This window comes from Lepus europaeus, chromosome 11, assembly GCF_033115175.1.
Source record: "Lepus europaeus isolate LE1 chromosome 11, mLepTim1.pri, whole genome shotgun sequence".
Classification (NCBI taxonomy): Eukaryota; Metazoa; Chordata; class Mammalia; order Lagomorpha; family Leporidae; genus Lepus; species Lepus europaeus.
The window spans coordinates 40,195,963-40,218,145 of record NC_084837.1 but is presented as its reverse complement, the minus strand read 5'-3'; positions in this window follow the sequence as shown (position 1 = coordinate 40,218,145).

Here is a 22,183-nt window from a genome sequence, read left to right as displayed (position 1 = left end):
GGTTTGTGGCTTTCATTTTGTATGTAAGGAGAACTGACGCATGGAGAGATTAAGAAACTGCCCCAACAAAGGTTACTCTCTAATATGATGTGGGGGGGGACTTTATTTTTTGTCTTTTGTCTCTTGTTTTCCAGGGCATTGGAATGATTACAAAAGTAGTCTTTCTCACTAGGAGTCATGAGGCCTCATGTGGTGCTTGTGCAGAATGAAGTGTCAGGAGGAATGTTCTAATAATTCATTACTAATAAAAAAAAAGTGCCAATATGGGACTGACATTGTAGTGCAGCTGGTTAAGCTGCCACTCACAATGCTGGCATCCCATGGGGAGTGCTGGTTTGTATCACCTCCCCACCCCCCAGCACTAATGGGCCTGGGTAGGAAGCAGAAAATGGCCCAGCAGTACTTGAGCCCCTCTCACCCACAAGGGAAACCCAGATGGAGTTCCTGGCTCCTGGCTTCAGCCTGGCCCAGCCCGAAACAAACAAACAAAGATCCAGTCCTATTCAGATATATGTTCTCTCATTTTTTATCATATACCATGATTTCACTGGAAGATCTAGGCCCTACAGAAGGACCAACAAGAGTGTAAATCTTGGGCAGGTATCTGGAGTGGCAAAGTAAGCTACTGCTTGAGACACCCACATCACGTATCAGAGTGCCTGGGGTGGAGTTTGGATCTTCTGATCCAGCTTTCTGCTAATGCATCTGAGAGGCAGCAGGTGATGGTCCAAGTACTTGGGTTCCTGCCATCCACATGGGAGACCCAGATGGAGTTTCTAGCTTCTAGCTTTGGTGTGGCCTAGCCCTGGCTGTTGTGGGCATTTGGAGAGTGAACCAGCCAATAGAAGATCTCAATGTCTCTTTCACATTTTCTCTGTCACTTCATCTTTTAAATAAATAACCAAATATCTAGGGCCGACGCTGTGATATGGCGGTTAAAACCACTGCCTGTGATGGCAGCATCCCATATGGGCACCAGCTCCTGTCCTGGCTGCACCGCTTCCAATCCAGCTCCCTGTTAATGGTCTGGGAAAGCAGCAGAGAATGGCCCAAGTCCTTGGTCCCCTAACACTCATGGGAGACCTGATGAAATGCCTGGCTCCTGGCTTCATTCAGCCTGGCCCAGCCCGGGCTGTTGCACCCATCTAGGGAGTGAAGCAATGGATAGGATATCTCTCTGTCTCTCCCTCTCTCTCTGTTACTTTACCTTTCAAATAAAATAAAAAATAAATTGTTTAAAAGATTGTTCAGCAGAACTTGAAATATCATCTTCCTCTCTTTAAATTTTTAAACATTTGAGATGCAGAGAGAGAGCACACACAAGTACAAGAACTCTCCCATCTGCTGATTTACTTCCTAAATGCTCCTGACCACAGTCCTGAGCCGAGAACACCATCCAGGTCTCTCCTGTGGGTGGCAGGGCCACAACTGCAAGTCTTTCTTTACAGCTCTTTGTAGCACTGTGCCTTTTGAACTGTAATGTTTAATGTTAATGTTATCTGTTTATGTTTTGTGTGGATGTTAGCTATATATCAATCATGCATTTTCAGTCTTATTTAAACATCCACAGGTTTAAAATTTTTTCATTGTGGATAGAATAGTGAATTGGTGCTCTTGGAAAGCAGTATAATACTATGAGGTCAGAAAGATATTTGAATCTAATTCTAGGTATTTACCCCAAAGAAGCAAGGGAAACAAAAGTACATATACAAAGATGTCCATTGTGGTATGTGAATTGTATTTTAAGATTTATTTGTTTATTTATTTGAAAGAGTTAGAGCCACAGTGAGAGCAAGAGAGAGGCAGAGAGAAAGAGAGCTCTTGACTGACTACCAGATAATTGACCTTATATCTGATAGGTACATTTCCTATGTCGACAAATACAGCTTTTGTAACTTGTCATCACCAGACAAGCTCTGGATGCAATTTCAATTTGGTCATAGAACTGAGCACTCTACGTGCCATGCTGAGCGAGGCCCTGCTGCTTTCAAAAACACCAAGTCATGTGGGACTGCTAACTGGTTTGTCAACATGCTCTCCAAGGCATGTGTTACACAGTGCTCTGCCAGATAGTAATTGATGTGTTGTTGTTGTTTCAAGGGAGAGGTCAGAAATAAATTGAAAATGGTCCCCTCACACCCAAACACCACTAAAAGCAAGTAGTGATTGCCAGTGGCTGGGAGAGAGGGAGGTGCAGCAACTGCGAAACAGCACGTGTTTTAGGGTGATCAAAGTGTTCTGGAATTAAATAGTGGTGATGGTTGCACAGCTTTTGAAGAAACTGAAAAACACTGAAATGTACACTTTAAAAGGGTGATGATGATGAATTGAATCTCACTTTAAAGACAAAAGACGGAAGTGGCCTTGGGAATTTCTCTCTTAGGAACTTATGCCTAGAGTTTCTAGGAGAGCTATTCCAAAGGGTCAGTGCATTCTTTTCTGCAGAGTTACCTGCATGTTTGCATAAAGGAGAATAAGTCACATATTCAAAATCCAGGCCTTGTCTGTAAAACCTGCTACTTTATCCCACAGCTTTTATCTTTCTTGGAGCAGCTTGTCCCTTTGCTTAAGATCTAAATTTATTAAGAGGAAGAACGAATTTCCAGCAATGACTAATGGGGTTAAGCCCCAGGGAGGTTGTGAAGTAGCTTCAGTCTCTGCCAAAGGAATTCCAAGAAAGAAAACATTGAGGGGCCAGGGAGGCCTTCTAGCCCCTGAAACAAGATTAGAAACCCCCCCAAGAGGCTCAGCCACGGCCCTGGACACCGCTGGTGCTCCAACACTCAGCCCCAGCCAGACCTGAGAGTGCAGACACAGGAGAGCTCCAACTCAGGAGGGCTGGGAGGAGTATTTGGACATTGCATTCAGTAGGGAATAAAATGGCAGACTGAGGAAACTCTTTTATTTGTGGTGCTAAACTTTCGCTCTCATTATGCTGGAAAGAATCTAAATATGGTCTTCCCCAAAAGGGCGAGCTGCCCAGATTTTGGGGTATGTAGGTAGCGCAAGGCCTTCCTCTGTTCTTGCTACCTGAACTGACTTCTCTTTGCAACTTCTTTTTTGGTAAAGCTTTTAGTTACTTAAAAAAAAAAAAAGAGGCTGGCACTGCAGCACAGTAGGTTAAGTTGCTGCACCACAGCACTGGCATCCCACATGGGTGCCAGTTCAAGTTCCCACTGCGGCACTTCCAATCCCGCTTCTCACTCATGGCCTGGGAAAAGCAGCAGAAGATGGCCCCCAAGTCCTTGGGCCCCTGCCACCCACGTGGGAGACCCAGAAGAAGCTGCTGGCTCCTAGCCTTGGCCTGACCCAGCCACAATGGTCATTGTGGCCATTTAGGGAGTGAACCAGCAGATGAAAGCCCTTTCTCTCTCTGTGTCTTTCCCTCTCTCTCTAACTCTTAAAATAACGCTTAAATAAATAAGTAAATCTTAATAAGAAAGAAATATTTAATTAATACATTTATCTTTTATATCATCAGATATCACATGTGTATATGTGAGTATATATATAATTGAATGGTTAAAAGTCACAATAGTTGAAAACCCTTGCCGGCGCCATGGCTTAACAGGCTAATCCTCCGCCTTGCAGCGCCGGCACACCAGGTTCTAGTCCCGGTTGGGGTGCCGGATTCTATCCGGGTTGCCCCTCTTCCAGGCCAGCTCTCTGCTGTGGCCTGGGAAGGCAGTGGAGGATGGCCCAAGTGCTTGGGCCCTGCACCCGTGTGGGAGACCAGGAGAAGCACCTGGCTCCTGGCTTCAGATCAGCACGATGCGCAGGCTGCAGAGGCCATTGGAGGGTGAACCAAGGGCAAAAAGGAAGACCTTTCTCTCTGTCTCTCTCTCTCTCACTATCCACTCCGCCTGTAAAAAAAAAAAAAAAAAAAAGAAAACCCTTTTCACCAAGATGGTGCTGAAGGTAAAGAAGGAAGCTCCTGCCCCTCCTAAAGTCGAAGCCAAAGCAAAGGCCTTAAAGGCCAAGAAGGCAGTGCTGAAAGGCGTCCACAGCCACAAGAAGAAGATCTGCACGTCCCCCACCTTCCGGCAGCCCAAGACACTACGCCTCCGACGGCAGCCCAAATACCCTTGGAAGAGCGCCCCCAGGAGAAACAAGCTTGACCACTATGCCATCATCAAGTTCCCCCTGACCACGGAGTCGGCCATGAAGAAGATGGAAGACAACAACACCCTGGTGTTCATTGTGGATGTCAAGGCCAACAAGCACCAGATCAAACAAGCTGTGAAGAAACTCTATGACATTGATATGGCCAAAGTCAACACCCTGATCAGACCTGACAGAGAGAAGAAGGCATATGTGCGGCTGGCTCCTGACTATGATGCTCTGGACATTGCCAACAAAATTGGGATCATCTGAACTGAGTCCAGCTGGCTAATTCTAAATATATGTTTTTCTACCATTAAAAAAAAAAGAAAGAAAGAAAGAAAAAAGTCACAATAGTTAAGGTATTGTTAGCTGATTTAAATATGACATTTCTCATTTATGTACAATGGGGGATTCTTCAGAAGTAGTATCCTTGCTGTATACAGATGTACAGGAAGTCAGCTTCTTCCCATCTTGTGGTTTTGTCATCCCTTTTAGGACAGTCATGGAGGCCACGGAAGTCAAGGAATCTGAATTTGGGTGAGAAAAACATTTATACCTTTATTTTCTTTAGCCTTTACCATAGTCAAAAACCAAAGTAATGTTGGAAGCACTCATGACTTTGTCACCAAGAGAAATCAGACTTTTTCATATTATAATACCGTTGTTGTAGAATCTTTTTATTATTATTATACCTTTTGTGAGAATATTCTTTTTACATTTATTTGAGAGACAAAGAGACAGAGACAGCTCCCACCTACTGGTCATTTTCTAAAGGCCTGCAATAACCAGAACTCAATTAAACTTGGAGCCAGGAACTCAATCCAGGTCTCCCATGTGGGTGACAGGGATGCAATTACTTTGTTGTAGAGTCTTAAAACAACATTTATGCTCACCACTATTTTGAAATTAAGGTAGTTAATTAAGGTAGTTGCAAGGTCTGATTATTTAATGTGTTAATAATATACATTACATATTGATATTTTGTTTTTCCTCTCTTCTGTTTTTTTTTTTTAACATTTATTTATTTATTTGAAAGGCAGAGTTACACAGAGAGAGGAGAGGCAGAGAGAGAGAGAGAGAGAGAGGTTTTCCATCCGATGGTTCACTCCCCAGTTGGCCACAATGGCCAAAGCTGCGCCGATCCGAAGCCAGGAGCCAGGAGCCAGGAGCTTCTTTCCAGGTCTCGACGTGGGTGCAGGGGCCCAAGGACTTGGGCCATCTTCTTTTTTTTTTTTTTTTTTTTAACTTTTATTTAATGAATATAAATTTCCAGTGTACAGCTTATGGATTACAATGGCTTCCCCCTCCCATAACTTCCCTCCCACCCACAACCCTCCCCTCTCCCGCTCCCTCTCCCCTTCCATTCACATCAAGATTCATTTTCAATTCTCTTTATATACAGAAGATCAATTTAGTATAAAGATTTCAACAGTTTGCACCCACATAGAAACACAAAGTGAAACATACTGTTTGAGTACTAGTTATAGCATTAAATCAAAATGTACAGCACATTAAGGACAGAGATCCCACATGAGGAGCAAGTGCACAGTGGCTCTTGTTGTTGACCCAACAAATTGACACTCTAGTTTATGGCGCCAGTAACCACCCTAGGCTCTTGTCATAAGTTGCCAAGGCTATGGAAGCCTTCCAAGTTTTCCGACTCTGATCATATTTAGACAAGGTCATAAAAGACAGAGTGAGGATAGTAACCAATGATCCTAAGAGTGGCATTTACCAGGTTTGAACAATTATACAGCATTAAGTGGGGAAGAGGACCATCAGTACACACAGGTTGGGAGTAGAGCCATTGGTGGTAGAGTAGAGGTTATGATTACAAAGGAAAGAGGCCCAAGTGCGCTAGACAAGGTCTAGAACAAAGGACAGAGTCATTATTAGAGGAGCTAAGAAAGGTGCTGTCTAAGCTACAATTAAGTTTTCTGATTGAGAGGCAAATAGAACCTGATAGAAGGGGCTTGATAATAATCTGGTGGGCTTTAGGCCTTGTAAGTTAAGAGGCCCAGACCTATCTATCTCTTCACATGGGGTATATCCTAAGGGAGGTGTGAACCTCCTAGGGGAAGGCACTCTGTTGACTTTCATTACTTGGCTGGCCTGGGAGGAGAGCTGGCCAGGTAAAGGCAGGGGGCATCTCTAACAAGAAATTTACAGTTCTGCCTGCAATGTTGCTGACCCTACTTGACCACACCCTCAGCTGCAGTGGTCACTTTGGAAGTTGGGCTGAGTGAAGGGCTTTTCAGCTTAGAGCCAATAAGATCTGTGGCTCTGACCTGGGCATCCTTCGACTCCAGGGCAGGTCCATTTCCAGTGATCCAACTCTTGGCAGAGCTGCCAGGGCTCTTCACAAGCTGACTTCTGCTGAAGCCCATGCTTACCACATTGAAAGCCACTGCAGTGGACTGGCCTGTTGGGTCTCCTTGAGGGCGGATCACTGTACAGATCAGCCATTAATAGGCCTGCCACCCATTGCTTCTGATGTTGGGCCATCTTCTATTGCTTTCCCAGGCCACAGCAGAGAGCCGGATTGGAAGTGGAGCAGCCGGGTCTCAAACTGGCGCCCATATGGGATGCCGGCACTGTAGGCAGCAGCTTTACCAGCTATACCACAACACTGGCCCCCTGCAATTTCTTTTTAAATGTAAAATTATTCCAAAATAAAGATTCTATTTGAAAAAAATAAAAAGCATTATTCTGAGAAGGAATTTAGGCCTTCATGGCACAAAATGAATCAGAATGTCTGCCTAGAGCCTGGGATGCTGTCAAACAAGAATGGAGAGAGCATCAGGACCACGTGGGAAGCTTTCTGGGCCACACCTGGCAGCAGGAATGTGACTGTGTCCACACTCACTCATCCGGAGGCGAAGGGGCCCGGGAAAAGCAACCTCTGGGCTGGGCAGCAATAACTGCACTCTGGTAGGGGCTCCTGACTGAGCCAGCAGCTGTCTGTCAGGAGAATTCAAGCAGTAGAGTCACAAGTTCCTGTCTATCAGCTGGGGTTCTAATAGGAAGCAGGTAACACTCAAATTGAGATGATTCCAGGCGGGTTCATTTTCTTTTTTTTTTTTCTTTTCTTCTTCTTCTTCTTTTTTTTTTTTTGACAGGCAGAGTGGATAGTGAGAGAGAGAGACAAAGAGAAAGGTCTTCCTTTTTGCCGTTGGTTCACTCTCCAATGGCCGCTGCGGCCGGCGCATTGTGCTGATCCGAAGCCAGGAGCCAGGTGCTTCTCCTGGTCTCCCATGCGGGTGCAGGGCCCAAGCACTTGGGCCATCCTCCACTGCCTTCCCAGGCCACAGCAGAGAGCTGGCCTGGAAGAGGGGCCACCAGGGTAGAATCCGGCGCCCCAACTGGGACTAGAACCTGGTGTGCCGGCGCCGCAAGGCGGAGGATTAGCCTGTTAAGCCACGGTGCCGGCCCGGGGTTCATTTTCAAAGAGGGAAAGTTGAAGGTGGGGTGCTTGCAGGAACCCAGGACCAGCAGAAGTCTCAAAGGATTTCAATCTTCTTCAGCATGGGAATAAGTCAGCCACAGCAGTAGCATAGGAAGGCATCCCTATGGGCCCTCAACAAGCAGTTTTAATTGAAATGTTTTAAAATGGAGTCAGTGGGGCAGGCATTTGGCACAATGGCTAAGAAGTTGCTTGGGATGCCTGCATCCCATATTGGAGTGCCTGGTCTAAATCCTGGCTCCACTTCTGATCCAGCTCCCTACTAGTGTGTACCCTTGGAGATGGTAGGTAATGGCTCAAGTAGTTGGTCCTGGCTGCCTGGCTGGGAGATTTGGGTTGAGTGCCTGGTTCCTGGCTTTGGAGGAGTGAGCTAAAGATGGGAGAGCTTTCTCTCTATTTCTGCCTCTCAAGTAAATAAATAACTTTTTAAAGGTAGAGTTAAAGAGCTAGGAAATGTAAAACAAGGCTGACTTTGAACAGAAAAGTTAAAGAATGACTTCAAGTATGAAGACCTGAGTCAGACAGGACAGCATCAGAGTCCTGGATTTGCCACTTACTAGCGAACTGGACTTATTGTGTAAAATGCACACCACTGCAATGAAAAGCTCCCCTAAGTGTTGTCCCTTAGCCTTCCATCTCCCAGCTGAGGGCTGAGAGGCTCACCATCTTAGAATAGGAGAGAGACGTCACTTCCCCAGTTTTGCAAGACACTTGGCTAGTTAGAGCATGGAGCTTCCTGACAATGTACATGCTGTGATTTGGATACAGTTAGTGTCACGCATTGCAGTTTCAGCCTTGTTGTGAGGTAGTAAGAGAGTGGGACATTAACGCAACAATGGTGTTTAGCAGTAGAGCCCTGGGGACCATTAAAGTAGATTAGAGGCTCCATGATCGAATTCTGGGTGATACATACATGCTCCTCGCTGTCTCTCTCTTTAAAAAAAAAATTTTATTTATTAATTTGAAAGTCAGAGTTACACACAGAGAGGAGAGGCAGAGAGAGAGAGAGAGAGGTCTTCTATCCACTGGTTCAGTCCCCAGTTGGCCGCAAGGGCCAGAACTGCACTGATCCTAATCCAGGAGTTGGAAGCCAAGAGCTTCTTCCGGGTCTCCCACATGGGTGCAGGGGCCCAAGAACTTGGGCCAATTTCTGCTGCTTTCCCAGGCCATAGCAGAGAGCTGGATCAGAAGTGGAGCAGTGAACCGATGCCCATATGGGGTGCAGGCACTGCAGGCGGAGGCTTTACCTGCTACACCATAGCGCCAGCCCCACCTCACTGTCTCTTGCCATGTGATGCTCTCTGCCACATGGGGATTTTGCCAACAAAACACCATTCACCGGATGTGGCCCCTAGACCTTGCACCTCCAGAACTCTGGACCAAATTAAACCTCTTTCCTTTGCAAAGTAGTTTGCCTCTGGTATTTCATTGTAAGAATGAAAACTGACTTAATATAGTACACAGGTGTTCTGTGTACTATATTAAGTACTGCCTGCCCTAGAGACCTTGTCACGAGCGGAGTCCAGCCTAAGGGGTTAGGAAGTGAAAGGGGCAAGTGAGCCAGGAGGTGGCCTTGAACAGACATAAAAGCCTTGGTTTCTTCCCTCTTTTCAGACCTCAGGCCTGGGGGGATAGGGGCATCAAACATACTGAGGGAAGTGCTGCTGGCCTAGGAGTCTCTTGCTCCACTTCCCATCTCGAGATTCAGAGATGAGTTATCAGGAGGGCGGCCCTTGGCCAGTCTGGCCATTCAGCCCAGGTAGGCAGAGGAAGGCCTTGAGGTTTAGCTTTCTCTGGAGTATGATTAGGGCCCAGAAGTTCCTCCAGTCTTCATCCTTTCCTCAAGGGCAGGGGACAGTTGAGTTGGGTACCAGGAGGCCCTCCTTATGTAAAACTCTGGGCAAATACTAATATTGACTATTTTAGTGATGGAGAGACTCAGACAAAACTTTTTTAAAAAAAGATTTATTTATTTATTTGAAAGGCAGAGTTACAGAGAAGCAGAGGCAGAGAGAGAGAGAGAGAGAGAAAGTCTTTTATCTGCTGGTTCACTCCCCAGGTGGCTGCAATGGCTGCAGTTGAGCTGATCCAAAGCCAGGAGCCAGGAGCTTATTCCGGGTCTCCCACATAAGTGCAGGGGCCCAACGACTTGGGCCATCTTCTACTGCTTTCTCAGGGCATAGCAGAGAACTGGATTGGAAGTGGAGCAGCTGGGACTCGAACCAGCACCCATATGAGATGACAGCACTGCAGGCGGCCACTTTACCTGCTATGCCACAGTGCTGGCCCTGGCAGAAAAAAACTTTGAAAAAGGAACCAGTGTTGTTGGTGTAGCAAGTAAAATCTTCACCTGTGATGCTGCTGTCCCATAAGGGCATCAATTCAAGTCCCAGCTGCTCTACTTCCAGTTCAGCTCCCTGCTAAAGTGCCTGGGAAAAAGCGGTGGAAGATGGCACAAGTGCTTAGGGGGAGACCGGGAAGAAGCTCCTGGCTCCTGGTTTGGCCTGGCTCAGCCCTGGCCATTGAGGCCATCTGGGAAATGAACCAGCAGATGGAAGATCTCTTTCTCTCTAATTCTGCCTTTCAAATAAATAATCTTTAAAAAACAAACAAACACACACAAACCTTTGTAAAGATCTATTGTATTCTCTGCATGCCTAGAGATCTTGGAACAGCTCATACTTCCTTTCCTTCTTCCAGTCACCACCCTTCCCCACATGCCCCTCACTCTCACCCTCCCCTCCCCCAACCTGGGAGCTTTCAGAAGCAGAGATTTGAGCCAAGTGACCTCTTGAGGTTTCTTTATGCTTTGTGATTCAGAAAACGCATTGAATTATTTACTCTTTCATGTTCTAAAGCCGCAATCTTCAGTCATCCCCCTGACCTTGCTGTTTACCCAGTTTCCTTAGCCTTGCAAGTTTCTAAACAGGAAAGTCAGACAAGCATGTGTATGCTCATTTTTAAAGCATTTGGCACCGTACACGAAATCCTAAATTAGCAAAAATGATTCTTATCCCCTCGTGTTTAACTGAACAGAGACCTTGTTTAAACTTGGCATTAGAGGCCTTTGAGGTTCCAAAGAATCTCACTGTCCCCTGTCATACTGCAAGGCTGAGACAGCAACCATTTCAAAATCCAGCTATGGGGGCTGGTGCTGTGGCATAAAGGGTGAAGCTGCCGCCTGCAGTGCCAGCATCCCATATGGGCGCCGGTTTGAGTCCTAGCTGCTCCACTTCTGATCCAGCTCTCTGCTATCGCCTGGGAGAGCAGAAGATAGCCCAATGTCCATGGGCCCCTGTACCCACATGGGAGACCTGGAAGAAGCTTCAGCTTCCTAGTTTCAGATAGGCTCAGCTCCAGCCGTTGCAGCCATTTGGGGCACGGGGAGGTGGGGGGTGAACCAGCAGATAGAAGACATCTCTCTCCCTGCCTCTGTCTCTTTGTAACTCTGCCTTTCAAATAAAAATAAATATTAAAAAGAAAAAAGCCAGATGTGGGGCAAGAGCATAGTGATATCCTTTAAAAAATTAGTCTATTTTTTATTTTTGTTTACCTAATCTGTTTGAGAGGCAGAAAGAGTTGAATCTTCCATCTGCTACTTCACTCCCCAAAGCTTGAGGGCCAGGGATCAGGGCCTTACTGTGGGTCTCCCAACACGGGTGTCAGGGACCCAACTGCGTAGCCATCGCCTGCTGCCTCCTAGGGTGCACATTAGCAGGAAGCTGAATTGGAAGCAGAGGAGCTGAGGCTCAAGTTCAGCACTGCAGTACAGGATGCGGGTGTCCCAAGCAGCAGTCCCAGGGGTGTGGGACATTTGAGGAGCTAAAGGCCTTAAGTCAGGCTGGTGGGACCCGTGCTCTGGAAGCCTCCATGGAGAGCTGTGGAGGAGACCGTCTCAGTGTTCTCCAAAGCTCGCTCTTTGTTTCCCTGTCCACACAGAGAGACCATATTCCCCAGTCCCCACACACATGGGAGCAGCTGTGTGACTCAATTCAGTGGAACATGACTGCAGATGATGTGTGCACCCACTGTGTGATTACGGTAGTTTATTGCCTCTGTAACAAATGATCAAAACCTTAGTTAAAACCACACAGATTTATTCTTAACTCTTGGAGGCCAGAAGTTTGAAATCAGTTGCCCTGGGCTAAAGCCAGGCTGTTGGCAGGGCTGATTCCATCAAGGTGTTCTAGGAGGGAATCTCTCCTTCTCCTACCTTTTCTGCCTTCCAGAGGCTGCCTACATTCCTTGGCCCAAGACTCCTTCTTTGTATCACAGAGAGAGGAGAGGCAGAGAAAGAGAGAGAGAGACACAGAGAGAGAAGTCTTCCATCCTCTGGTTCACTCCCCAAATGGCTGCAACAGCTGAAGCTGTGCCAATCTGAAACCAGGAACCAGGAGCTTCTTCCAGGTCTCCCATACGGGTACAGGAGCCCAAGGACTTGGGCTATCTTCTACTGCTTTCCCAGGCCATAGCAGAGAGATGGATCAGAAGTGGAGCAGCTAGCACTCAAACTAGCACCCATGTGGGATGCCAGCACTGCAGGTGGCGGCTTTACCTGCTACGCCACAGCGCCGGCCCCGACCAGCATCACTTTCAAGAGAACACTCAAGGATGTGCCATGATGGTCAGGTTTTCCCTGCATGATAGTCTACAAACACCTTCAGTTTTAACGTTCAATTAAAGTTTCCTAAAATTTAGGAAGCGCTGTAGTCTGGATTGCTAGGAGACTATAAAAATTCTGAAAATCCACCAGAAAAACCACAGGACGGAAATAAAAAATAATCCAGGTCACAAAGAAGGCTTCAGTGGTCCCTGGGGCCCAGGGACAGGTACCTGCAGTGTCCAGCATCACAGGGAAGTGACCTGGTATCAGAGGCAGGGGGTTCCGGGGAGGCTGGACTGGGGCCATGGAAGCAAAGGCTCTCTCGTCCCCCACTTCAGTCTGAGCAGGGCTGTTAACCCACCCTAAGGACACCTCTCATGCTGGAGAGTCATTCAGCCCTCAGCAGCATCTCACTTCTGCTGTGGCATTGCGGTGCTGTAGCAAGACTGTTTAATACATAATAGATACAAATCTTATCCAAAAAAATAAAAATAAAGTGAAAATTCTTGAAAACCCCGCCCAGCAACACCAATTCCTGTTCTCAAGTGAACTTATCACTTGTGCTGTTAAAATCTCACCACATCTTCACTGGAAACTGAGACGCAAGATGGAAACTGAATTTTTACCCCAAAAGGAGAACAGAATAAATCGAGTCACTTGAGGTTTACAGTGGGGATGGTTTCGGTGATCACGTGTACCAGGGGGTGGGGAAGAGGAAGCAGCGGTGTGAGAAGTGAAGCTGAGTGACAGAACACATTCGGTCCGGCAGATGCTTGTACAGAGGGCATAGTGGAACTGCAGGAAAAGCTCCAGGTGGATTCCAGTGTGCACATCTGGAGCACCAGACCCCCTCCATGGCAGATCCAAGAGCAGGGAGCTAAGGGAGGAGGCCATTCCTGACATTTCAGTTTTAGAAGCTCCACGTCAAAGATGAGAGTGGCATGTGGCGAGACGGTGCCCGGGTGTCCAGGGGCACCATAAGCATAGTCTGGGGAGATGGTCAGTGTGGCTCCCTGACCCACACTCATCTGGGCAACCCCTTCTTCTCAGTATCAGATCACTTCCTGCCTGCCCAGCATAAACTTAAAGGGCTTGTTTCTGTTCCAGGGAGAATTGAATTTCTTTCCCTCTTCAAGCATCCCAATGTAGTGCACCACGCAAATCTGGCTGCACTTTGCGGGAGGTGGTCTCCACCTGCACTCCCAGGGCAGCCACAGATGCTGGGCAGGTGGAGAGGTGGGCAGCGTGGACTGAGAAGGGACCTGGCGGTGGCTCCATGGCTCTGCTAATCCTCGGTCTTTTTTGTTTAGATTTTATTTATTTATTTCAGAGTTAGTTACAGCCAGAGAGAGGGAGAAACACAGAGACAGGTCCTCCATATGCAGGTTCACTCCCCAAGTGGCTGCAAACAGCCGGAGCCGAGCTGATCCAAAGCCAGGAGCCAGGAACTTCTTCTGGGTCTCCCACATGGGTGCAAGGGGCCCAAGGACTTGGGGCCATCTTCTACTGCTTTCCCAGGTCATAAGCAGAGAGCTGGATTGAAATAGGAGCAGCCAGCACACAAAGCGGTACCCACAAGAAAATGATGAAACCGAAAGAAGCGAGAGATCTACACAGCAGAAGTAGCCTGGGTCCTGAATAACTGGCTAGACCAGAGGTCCCTGGCAGACAATACTAGGGAAAAAATACATTCACTTGTCAAGCCACTGTGGTAGATTGAATTATTGGCCCCAACTCTTCAACCCTCCATACATCCACACCCTTGCCATGGCCTCACTGTGGGCACAGTGTACTTTCTGGCCTCTGTACTTGGGATCTGACCTGGTGGCTTGCTTTGGCCAAACACATGCAGGGAAGTGACACTGTCCCGTGGCCTGCAGATATGGCTGTGCTTCTACTTGCATTCATTGGTCTCTGCCACTGCCTTGAGCCCAGACTAGATCCTACTAATCCTGCCAACCCACAACTCTATGCTTCATAAATAAGAACTGATGTTATAAACCAGTATATATTAGGGTAGCTTACTAGATAGCAGTAATCGGGTAATGCAAACACTGAGATTTTCATTTATTACAATAGTCGGACTAAAACAAGCCCTGGAAGAGTGACAGAGGGTCTGGAAGAACAGATTGCTGAGCCAGAGAGTGGGTGGGGAGCTGGAATCTATTATTCCAGTGGAGTAGCAAGATCCAAGGTCTGACAGCAGAAGGGAGAGGCCGAGGTCACTGGAGGTAAGCAGATTAAAGATAAAGAGAGAGGGCCAGCTCTGTGGTGCATCTGGTTAAGGCCCTGGCCTGCAGCGCCAGCATCCCAAATGGGCACCAGTTTGAGTCTCAGCTGCTCCACTTTTGACCCAGCTCCCTGCTAATGGGCCTGGGAAAGCAGCTGGAAAAGCAGCTGGGAAAGAGGATGGCCCCAGTGCTTGGGCACCTGCACCTATGGGGGAGACCCAGAGGAAGCTCCTGGCTTTGGGGAGTGAACCAGCAGGTGGAAGACTTCTCTCTGTCTCTACCTTTCTCTGTAACTCAACTTTTCAAATAGAGAAAATAAATCTTAAAAAAAATAACACCAAAAAGATAAAGACAGAACTTGAGGTGCAGTGGGAGACTTGTCACAGGCCCACTGGATGAGGGCTGGTCTTGAGACTGCGAAGTGTGACTTTGGAAAGAAAAAGCTTTAGAAATGCTAGGATAACCCTGTGCAGAGTAACTTGTCTTCATCCAAGAAAGCAATTTCACAGGTGATACAGAGAGTGGCAGTCAGCACGCTAGCCAAGCTTGATGAAAACACATCTGACAGACCAAGTGAGCATCTCAAGATAGAAATGATAGCCCAGGCTGCTTTAGACTGCCTGGTTCTAGCCAGTTCTAGTCCCGGCTGCCCCTCTTCCAGTCCAGCTCTCTATTATGGCCTGGGAAAGCAGTAGAAGATGGAGTTTTATAGAAATGCCTATAGGCCCATCATTTCTTCTCCCCACTCCCTCTTCTGGGATATTGCGGGATTTCTGAGTGTATAATTTGTGACCTTCTTCCCAGGGCTTTATCAGCACAGAGTTATTAGAGTTATTAGACCTAATAGCCCTTGGTGTAGGGCAGGGAAGAGTCCCCTAAGCACCCCTGGGAAAGGGCTGGGACCTATCTAATCAGGTTGTTGGTTGTGGGCACGTCTTTTGATGTGCAAATGCTGGTCTACTTCCAAAGTGTGCTTCTGCACTTCTTCCTCATTGGATGGCACAAAAATTCACAGTTTTCTCTATAGCTCCTCTCACACCATAGGCTAATGTCTGCCTGTTACTAATATAACTAGGAGGGGAGGATTTCCCCCTAACTCCTGTTCTGTGAAAACAACGAGAGAAGGGTTAGGTAGCAATGGAGAATTGAGGTCTTTACTTGGAAAGAAAAGCTGCACTTACCTCCATTGTCTAAGCCAGCCTTTCACAACCAAAAGAAAGGCAAGAGGACAGTGCAGGCACAGATACAGGGCAGACATTTGGGGAAGTTATTAAGCTGATGCTAGGGATGCATGCATCCCAGCGACTCTGCTTCCGACACAGCTTCCTGCTGTTAGGTGGGAAGTTGGACATTAGCCTGTGTATGAGAGGAGCTGAAGAACAAAAATGAGAATTATGGACTCTGAAGCAGACCAGCCCTTTTTAGATAGGTCCCAGACCTACCCCAGGGGCAGCTTGGGGGAATCTTGGGGAGCTGTTAGTTGCAAAAAAAATAAATAAATAACACGACACTGATAAAGTCCTGGGCAAGGAATTTCACAAACCAAATGCTCAGAAAGCCCTCCATGCAGCAGGATCCCAGAAGAAGGAGGAAGAGAGAAGAGAAACACTGGTCCCATACATATCAAAACTCCAATGTGTGGGCACTGTGGCATAGAAGGTAAAGCTACTGCCTGTGATGCTAGCATCCCATGTGGGCACTGATTTGAGACCCAGCTGCTCCACTTGTGATCCAGCTCCCTTCTAATGGCCTAGGGAAGTATCTGAAGATAGCCCAAGTTCTTGGGCCCCTGCACCCACGTGGGAGATATTGATGGAGCTCCTGGCTCTTGGTTTTGACTTGGACCAGCCCCAGCCATTGCAATCATTTGGGGAGTGAATAAGTGGATGGTAGAGCTCTCTTTCTCTTTTTCTCTCTTCCTTTCTCTTTGTAACTCTGACTTTCAAATAAATAAATCAATCTAAAAAACAAAACAAAACAACAACAACAAAAACCTCCAATGTGAATGCAGACTGGGCTCTCAGTTCTTTGCTGAGTTGCCTGCCTGGCCTATCAGGTGAATTCTCTTCATTAAACTTTGCTGCCTTGCTTACCATCACTCTGTCTCATGTCTGAAATTCTTTTCTTGCATGAAGACAAGGACCTCTGTTCCAGCCATCTCCAGTAACACTGTTAATGCACACCCCAGGAGGAGGCAGTTGACAGTTCAAGTGACTGGGTCTCTGCCATTCATGTGGGAAACCCAGACTGAATTCCTGGCTCCCAGTTTCAGCTTGGCCCAGCCTAGACTCTTGCGGGCACTTGGGGATGAACAGGTGGATAGAACATCTATGTCTGTTTCTCTGCCTTTCAAATAAATTTACATAGAAAGAAGGGGACAGAGAGAAGAGCAGACAGTCGGTAGCATGAGGAAGGCTTGGCCTGACATTGCTGGCTTTGAGATGAGACTAGCAGGCCATGAGCCAAGGAATGCAGCCAGCCTCTAAAAGCTGGGAAAGGCAAGGAAATAAATTCTCCCTTAAGCCTCCAGAAGGAACGCAGCTCTGCCCACACCATGATTTTAGTGAAAACTCTTCCTGACACGTAACCTCAAAAACTATGAGCTAATATAGTTGCATTTTCAGCCTCTGAGTTTGTGGCAATTGGGTACAGCAGTGATAAGGCACTAATACACATGGCATTCCTCAATTTTTTGAACTATTCCAGGATCCGTCCAACAAATCCTCCTTTTCACTGGATGGAATTGGGTTTTGATTCCCTGTAACCCAGTTCACAAGAGCCCTCATTATACAACAGTACTGATTTCTAGGGACAGAAATGTTTGCCACAAATTAAACCTTAAAGATTCCATGCAAGATTTCTTCAGCATAATGACTGGACAAGAGAAATAAAAGGTACTTTGCAAAGTTTTTCACTTATCTTAAGGACAAGTGGAGAGAGAAAGAGAAATAGAGAAGGGGAGAGAGATCTTCGGCTTACTTGTTCACTGCCAAAATGCTCACAACAATCAGGCCTGGGCTAGGCCCAAAGCAGAAGCCTAGAATTCCATGTGGGTGGCAGAACCCAAGTCAGAGAGCCATCATCTGTTGCTTCCCAGGCACATGAGCAGGAAGCTGGATCAGAAGCAGAGCCAGGACTGGATCCCAAGTACTCCAAAATGGGATGAGGGCATCCCAAGAGACAGCTCAAGCCACTGTGACACAATGCTTGCCCTTTAAAATTTTTTAAAATTTATTTTCATTTTATTTGCAAGGCAAAAGGGCTGAGTTCTATCTCCCATCTGCTAGTTTACCCCCTAAATGCCTGTCAGAGCCAGGAGCCTGGAGCTCTACCAGGGTCTCCAACGTGGGTGGCAGAGACCACTGACACTGAATTATCCCGTTACCTCCCAGGGTGCACACTAGAAGGAATGCTGGGATTAGAAGCAGAGCCAAGCCAGGACTCAAACCCAGGCTCTGTAGGAGACATGGCATCTTAAACGCAGCACCAAACCCCCACCCTATAGCAGCCCTTAATTTGAGGCTCATTTGAGCGCAGTTCTGGGGCAACAGGTTTCTGAGGAGTGGAGCTGATGCCCTGATTGTGAGGTTTCTCCTCCCTGGCACTGGAGAAGGGAAGCGCTGCCAGTCTCACCGGTCAGCCCTGGCAGTCACTCCACCTTTCCTTGGCCTTGGTACATGCTGATCATGGCCGAGCAGAAGACTCAGGGAAAATGCACTTCAGATCTCCAGAATTCTCTCTCTCCATGACTCTCCTTGGCAAATTCTGCCACCGTCATTTGCTCAAATTACGAGCTCTGTCTTCTCGACTCAGGGGCACCTCAGGGCTCCCCCTCACTTCCCCTCTTTGTGCCGCTGTGTGCAAACTCTCCATGGCAACAGTGAGACTCAGCCCTTCTGTTTCTTCGCAGGAAGCACTGTTCTGTGCTGCCTGTTGTCTGTCCAGTGTCTGAAACTGTTGTTGCAAATTTCTTTTTTTTGTTTTAAAATTTTAAAGGCAGGAGAGCAAATTTAGTTCCTGTTACTCTGTTAGCAGTAGAAAGCAAAAGTCCCGGGAGCCATATTCCAATCACAAATGTGCTATTTTTTCCTCTGAGCAAGTTAGTTAACTTTTTAATTTCTTTTAAAGATTTTGTTTATCTGAGAGAGTTACAGACAGTGAGAAAGTTTTTTTTTTTTTTTTTTTTTTTTTTTTTTTTTTTGACAGGCAGAGACAGGCAGAGTTAGAGAGAGAGAAAGAGAGAATGGTCTTCCTTTTTCTGTTGGTTCACCCCCCAAGTAGCCGCTATGGCCATCATGCTGCGCCAATCTGAAGCCAGGAGCTAGGTGCTTCCTCCTGGTCTCCCATGCGGGTGCAGGGCCCAAGCACTTGGGCCATCCTCCACTGCACTCCCGGGCCACAGCAGAGAGCTAGACTGGAAGAGGAGCAACCAGGACTAGAACCTGGGGTGCTGGTGCTGCAGGCAGAGGATTAGCCTAGTGAGCCATGGAGCTGGCCGAGAAAGATCTTCCATCCATTGGTTCACACCCCCCCCCCCAATGGCTGCAACGGCCAGAGCTGCGCCAATCTGAAGCCAGGAGCCAGGGGCTTCTTTCCAGTGGGGCCCAAGGACTTGGGCCATCCTCCACTGCTCTCTCAGGCCATAGCAAAGAGCTGGATTGGAAGAGGAGCAACTGGGGCTAGAACCATCGCCCATATGGGATGCCGGCGCTGCAAGCAGAGGATTAACCTACTGCACCACGGCACCGGCCCCAAGTTAGTTAACTTCTCAGACTTCACTTCCTCAAATTGTTTTTCTTAGGATATGTTTGTTATTTATTTGAAAGGCAGAGGGACAGAGAGAGAATGAGATCTTCCACCTGCTGGTTCGCTCCCCAAATGCCTACAACATCTAAGGCTGGGCCAGACCAAAGCTAGGAGCCAGAAGTTCATCTAGGTCTCCCATATGGGTAGCAAAGATCCAAGTACTTGAACTTGCTGCCTTGTGGAGTGTGCATTAATAGGAAGCTGAAACCAGAAACAGTGCCAGGACTCGAATCCAGGCACACCAACGTGGGATGCAAATGTCCCAAGTGGCAGCTGGGCCACTGTGCCAGACGCCAGCCCTAGATTTTAACATTTCTGAATTTTACAATTCCAGTCCGTTCCTTCTAATGGAGAGGTCATCCTGCATCTCATTCACACGGCAGCCTCTAGGCATCGTGCTGCGGGCCATCAGAGTGCCTGAAGGCGTGGGAGCAGGCACCCCACCCTCAGGGGGCCTTGCAACTCACAGCGTCCCAGCAGGAAGTGGGTCAGTGTCCCCTCTCCTTGCTAACTTGTCTTCAGGCCCTCAAATTCTCATTCGTTTCTTACATAGTAGTTTTGTTCTATTTTTTTTTTTAATCGGTTCCAGGCCATCCAACTTATTCCCAAAGGGCCTCATCTCCATAATTAATTTTAAAACGTGCTCCTAAACTTTATTAGCTTTAACTAACCCTAGGATGAGTTTTATTAGCCACTCCTCTCCCTGCCACTACACACACACACCGTGTCCATGGTGGTGTCAAGACAATGGCAGGTGTCCTTAAGTAAATACGTTTGAATGATATGAAGACAAAAACAGCTTTCTTCAGGAAAGTAAATGGTCTTCCATGGATATGTGAGAGATCATATGTCATATCCTGTTCATTACAAAACAGAAGCAGTGCAGCTCAAGGAGTTTGCTAAAGTAAAATTAAAAATGCTTACCCATCGGATGCCTTTACAGATGCAGGCACATGGCAGAAAGCCAGCACACTCCTGCAAGAAAACAGGATGTTCGCCCAGCTCAGTAAAGCACGTGTATTGTCCGAGTCATCACATTTTCAAACAGACCAGGGGAAGCAGGAGACGTGAGCCCCATCTTCCACATCACGTAGTTCTGCAATTCCAAGATGCACTGACAGCATTTAGGGGAAACCGAAAAGGCCGTGCATGTAATGTTCACACCCACTGTGAAGCTACATTCTGGTTTCAAAAGTTTGAAAGGCAAGCGATCAAAACACATCCGAGAAGCACTTGGAAGTGGCTCAGTCCTCCACGGCCCGGCTATCGATATACTGAAGAAAAAGCCATTTGATGATACTGCTGCTAAATAAATGCAGTAGTCTTTTAGATAGAACCAGAGTTTCAATACATTCATATCTAGATGTAAGTTTAGTTATTTTTCTCTTTTTTTAACTTTTATTTAATGAATATAAATTTCCAATGTACAACTTAATGGCTTCCCCCTCCCATAACTTCCCTCCCACCCACAACCCTCCCCTCTCCCACTCCCTCTCCCCTTCCTATCACATCAAGATTCATTTTCAATTCTCTTTATATACAGAAGATCAATTTAGTATATATTAAAGATTTCAACAGTTTGCACCCACACAGAAACACAAAGTGAAACATACTGTTTGAGTACTAGTTATAGCATTAAATCACAATGTACAGCACATTAAGGACAGAGATCCCACATGAGGAGCAAGTGCACAGTGACTCCTGTTGTTGACCCAACAAATTGACACTCTAGTTTATGGCGCCAGTAACCACCCTAGGCTCTCGTCATGAGTTGCCAAGGTTATGGAAGCCTTCCAAGTTTGCCGACTCTGATCATATTTAGACAAGGTCATAAAAGACAGGGTGAGGATAGTAACCAATGACCTAAGAGTGGCATTAACCAGGTCTGAACAATTATACAGCATTACGTGGGGAAGAGGACCATCAGTACACACAGGTTGGGAGTAGAGCCATTGGTGGTAGAGTAGAGGTTATGATTACAAAGGAATGAGGCCCAAGTGCGCTAGACAGGGTCTAGAAAAAAGGACAGAGTCATTATTAGAGGAGCTAAGAAAGGAAAGGTGCTGTCTAAGCTACAATTAAGTTTTCTGATTGAGAGGCAAATAGAACCTGATAGAAGGGGCTTCATAACAATCTGGTGGGCTTTAGGCCTTATAAGTTAAGAGGCCCAGACCTATCTATCTCTTCACATGGGGTACATCCTAAGGGAGGTGTGAACCACCTGGGAGAAGGCACCCTGTTGACTTTCATTACTTAGCTGGCCTGGGAGGAGAGCTGGCCAGGTAAAGGCAGGTGGCATCTCTAACAAGAAATTTACAGTTCTGCCTGCAATGTTGCTGACCCTGGTTGGCTGTCCCCTCAGCTGCAGTGGTCACTTTGGAAGTTGGGCTAAGTGAAGGGCTTTTCAGCTTAGAGCCAATAAGATCTGTGGCTCTGACCTGGGCATCCTTCGACTCCAGGGCAGGTCCATTTCCAGTGATCCAACTCTTGGCAGAGCTGCCAGGGCTCTTCACAAGTTGACTTCTGCTGAAGCCCAGGCGATGTAAGCTTAATTAAATAGTCTCAGTCTAAATTCCATATAATGTGGTATATAAAGACTTTGGAGGGGATTAGAATAGTAGAGCCCAACCTCTCTAAGCCTCAGTTATGTTATCTATACAATGGGTAAAATAAACTGACACCCCCATAAGGTTGGTAAGAAAGATTAAATGAGACACATAAGGTGCTTAGTGAAATGCCTGAAATATAATACTGTCTACTGTTGCAGAAATTGAGAATTCAACCACAAGAGAAGTTTAAGGGATTTTTTTTTAGATTTATTTATTTTTATTTGAAAGTCAGAGTTACACAGAGAGAGGAGAGGCAGAGAGAGAGAGATAGAGATCTTCCATCCGCTGGTTCACTCCCCAATTGGCCGCAGTGGCCTGAGCTGTGCCAATCCGAAGCCAGGAGCCAGGAGCTTCTTCCAGGTCTCCC